Source organism: Callithrix jacchus, chromosome 2 (assembly GCF_049354715.1).
Source record: "Callithrix jacchus isolate 240 chromosome 2, calJac240_pri, whole genome shotgun sequence".
Taxonomy (NCBI): domain Eukaryota; kingdom Metazoa; phylum Chordata; class Mammalia; order Primates; family Cebidae; genus Callithrix; species Callithrix jacchus.
The window spans coordinates 42,858,610-42,862,804 of NC_133503.1; the positions used below are offsets into that span (position 1 = coordinate 42,858,610).

At 40.7% G+C, this 4,195-nt stretch overlaps 1 protein-coding gene and 1 long non-coding RNA gene across 4 annotated transcripts in view; both read left to right on the plus strand.

The window, feature by feature from the left end:
- KCTD16 (potassium channel tetramerization domain containing 16) overlaps window positions 1-4,195 on the plus strand; it is a 275,415-nt gene that overhangs the window by 154,817 nt on the left and 116,403 nt on the right. The gene's annotated exons all lie outside the window — the stretch shown is intronic.
- Window positions 1-4,195, plus strand: part of LOC144580964 (uncharacterized) — a 61,109-nt gene that overhangs the window by 11,323 nt on the left and 45,591 nt on the right. The window contains exon 2 of the long non-coding RNA XR_013531363.1: window positions 345-406. This is a non-coding gene — a long non-coding RNA (uncharacterized LOC144580964). The remainder of the gene's footprint in view (window positions 1-344; window positions 407-4,195) is intronic.

Genomic DNA, 4,195 nt, shown 5'->3' on the forward strand with positions numbered 1-4,195 from the left:
GCAATCTCAAGCACACTCTCAAAGATATGCCTACTAGAAATTACTGATGCTCAAAAAACTCACCTTCAAAGTCTTGTTGAGCTGTGAATCCCCAAGAGGGATGTAAGGACATTAAATGGTCAGCCACTGATTTTTGTCCCACACATTACGTATAAAAAAGGCTTTTCTCTCCCCTGACATCCTTTGCTATTGTTTTTCGTTGTAAAGACAGTATGAAGTTGTGATCAGTTTCCATAAATTCCAATAACTTTTCTCCAGTAGTGAATTGGAAGGGTAAAGAGTTTGGAATTACAAAACCTGGAGTAAAGACCCAGCTCAGCCATTTGCTAACTCTATGTTTGCAGGCAATCTATGAAGCTTCAAGATGATGCTATGCCTGTGACCCTCTTCTATGGAGCCCTGAGAGGTCAGTTAAGCAAAATCCCTGGGGTCCACACTATGTATACAGAAAAAAAAAAAAGAAAGAAAACAATACTGCTCTCCTAGTCACAAGTGACCAAGCAGGTTTGCAAACCAAGAGCAGCCATATATGAGCTGGCTGCAAAGGAAATCCGGTCACCTCAAAGGCTACTCAGCACAAGTCCGTGGCCTAATAGGGCCACTCAGATGGATGGTGGCAATCAGATCCAATCAGACTTTCATTTGTAGGAAATAGAATTGTTCACAAAATGTGCAGAGAGAGAGAGAGAGTGGACCCTTTCAGCTCTGGCCATATTGAGCAGAAATCTAAGAAAACCACTTTGGCAATGTCTAGTCAGCTGGTGGCCTCTGCCTCCCTAAGAGGCAGGGCTGTTAGAGGAGGGGTCAGCTTATGACCTCTGCCTCCCTAAGAGGAGGGCTGTTAGCCTAGAATCAGGAGTCCAATCACAGTTCCTCACCCACATTCACACACACTCTTGGACAAGGCAATCCTGTCCATCCTGTGTGACCTTGCCTCACTGGCCGTAGCTGATGAGACCAGTGATGGATAGCTGACTTAAATTCCCTCTCTTGAATTTAGAATTGGTCACTTAAACTTCAGACAGGTAGATTATGGGTTTGGGGATGGGTGGATGTAGAGTTGTGCAAACAGGCAGGCTGGCCAAGAGCAAAGAATGAAGCAGGTTTGGAAAGAATGAAGCAGGAGTGGCTGCATGGATTCTGGAAGCTTTCTCATTTCTGGTTCCAGTTTCCAGATATGGGTTATGTGAGATTCCTTTGCACCCATAACATTGAATCGTAAAATACTTTTTCCTTTTTTTTTAATTTATACTTTATTAAGGAAATTTCCATTATTTACAACTGAAAGAACCATGAATAAAAGATTTATCTCTCGATGCCTCTCAGTCTCAGAAATACTGAGACCCAGAGTAAGATTGTGTGTCCCCAGGGAGGTCACAACTTTTAGCTCTACTGTTTCTTGCCAAATATCCCACTGAGGAAAGTAATCTGTATCTTTTCACCCATAGTCTGGAATTGTTTTATTTTAAATTCTTTCATTTGTTATTTTTTTTCATTTCCAACTTTTATTTTAGAATCAGGGGATACATGTGCAGGTTTGTTACAAAGACCTCCTGTGTGATGTTGAGGTTTGGGGTTTTCCAGCTCTTGCTTTCCTCCTTCTCTCCTTCATCCAGTTGCCCAAGTGCCTATTGTTTCCATCTTCTTGTCCATGAGTAACTGATGTTTAGTTCTCAATTATAATTGAGAATGTGCAGTATTTGGCTTTCTGTTCCTGCCTTAAATTCTAAAATATTAAACTCTTCTGCTACATCCTAACATCTGCAGAATGGGAATAATAATGCTACCTCCCCTACTCAGGAGCTATTAAAAAGATTTAAAAAGGGATGGTTTTGCTGTTTTTGAACTCCTGTGTGTTCTCAGCAGTCAGAGTGAGTCACACTTTCTTGTAGAGGGGCCCATGAACAGTAATTGAGAGAGAGTAATTCCTGAATACGATAGGCAGTAATTTAGTCCCTCTGACCTTTGTACCTGGTGTTACACTCATAAATACATTATAATACATAATACATGACAAAAGGGAATTTGCAGGTGAAATTAAAGTTATTAGTCAGTCGACCTTAAAACAAGAAGATAATTCTGGATTATCCAGATAGGCCCAGTGTAATTACATAAGCCCTTAAAAGCAGAAGAGAAAGGCAGAGAGACAGGAGTCAGAAAAATCTGAAGGGTGAGAAGGACTCAGTGCAACGTTGCTGGTTTCAGGATGGAGACAGACTTGGGAGAAGGAATGTGGGTGGTCTTTAGGAGCAGATCGTGGCCCCTGACAGCCAGCAAGGAAACAGGAAACTCAGACCTACAGACACAAGAAGTAGGATTCTGCTAATTATCCAAATGAACCTGAAAACAGGTTCTCTGCCAAAGCCTTTAGATAAAAAGCCTAGCCTACCTTCATTTTGACCTTCTGAGACTGAGTAGAGAACCCTACTACTAAGTCATACTTCATCTGGATTTCTGACCCATGCAAACTGGGAGCTAATAAATGGGTATTGTTTTAAGTCACTGAGTTTCTGGTAATTAGTCACTGCAGGGATAGGAAACGAATACACTGTCATAGGCATAGTGCCAAGTCCTTTACAATCATTCCACCATAATCATTAAGAGGCCTTAGGAAGTAGGGAGGCCCATATCTATTAGGAGGAAATCAAGGCTCAGATACTTTAATTGGTTCAAAATAATATAGTTTAGTAACTGGCAGAGCCAGAACTTGAACCCAGCTTTATCTGTAAGAGGCTCAAACCAATGTTGTTTACCAAATAAGGTGTCAAATTTTGGCCAGTTGGAAATGAGGGCTGCCTCATGAGTCTCATGGACCATGATGCTAGGTATATAATTCATGTTATCTCCTTTCTGCTTACTCTGTGTGAGAGAGAAAGGAGCCAGACAGCAGCTCTGCACCTGCAGAAAGTGGCTGCACTGCCCCATAGGACCCATTTAGCCTCAGTCAGCCCATCACAGCCTGGCTCCCACTCCCTTGGCAACCTGAGCTCTGTATCACAGTCAAGGCTCTGAAGCATGAAATGGGGTTTTGCACTGAAGCCTGAGAGACACGGTGCATGTAGTCTGGTTTGGCTATTCCCTCCCACTACTGTTTGTTTTTAGAGATGAAATAAGGGCAGGCATGGAAAAGGTCTCCCGGGTCCCCCATATGAGATAGCAGCCAGCGGTAGAGACAGGAATACAAATAAGATGAAGTAGAGCGGTTCTCTGAACCCCAACATATAGTCAGCACTTAATATGCAGCAGTCATTCTTGTTGTTATTACCATCCCTCTTACTGTATGATTATTTAAGGGGCATGGAGAAAGCTCCCTGACTCCAAAATGAATCAAGTCACAATTAAGGAATCTTTCCATTCTTTGAGACTAATGTCCTATAAAAATTTGATTCTTACCTCATCATCAATCTCTTGCCACCTCTGAAATACACATTGTTATAAGGAAATATCAAGTAGTTTAAAAGAGGTTAGGGATTTTCATTCAATCTCAGTCTAATCTCCTTGGTAAGAAGAATTTCTGATTCATATTTTAATACAGCATTTTCCAGGTGTAAAATGAGTACCACTGAGGGAAGGGTATGTGAGGTGATTTTAAGTGATTCGCAGGTGAACATATAATTTTAATAGTTATATATTTTAATATGACTTAGAAAACATATGTAGTATATTAAGCTCATGATTTCTAATGAGGCTAAAGTTGGTAGGAAGTAAAAAATAATGTGTCAATGGAAAAGAAAATAGTAAGTAGATAACAATCTACTTAATGTTAATATACTTAACACTAAATATATAATAGAAACATCTAGGGGGTACAAAGATAGGGAGAGAATATGGGTACTGGAAATCTGGGAATCTCTGATTTAATATGACTTCTCAGTTCATCAGATTATTTCCAAAGAGGACTTTGGAATAAAAGTAGAGGGAGGATCCTGATCCCCTGAGGAATAAAATGAGGACCAGTGGCTGTGAATGTTGTAGCAGCTAAGGAGAGGGTAGAAGGGGTAGAAAGTAAAAAAAGCTCCTGACAGAGAAGTCTGTGATCATCTGGGTCAAACGTGGCTGCTTTCAAAGTTTTTCCTAATTCTACCTAGACTGTGTGATTTCTGTTGGCCTAAAACAGTGACTATGGCTTCAAAATAGCTTTACCTGCAAGCAGACTGTGCACTGAGAGATTCCTTTATTTATTTTTTGATGACAG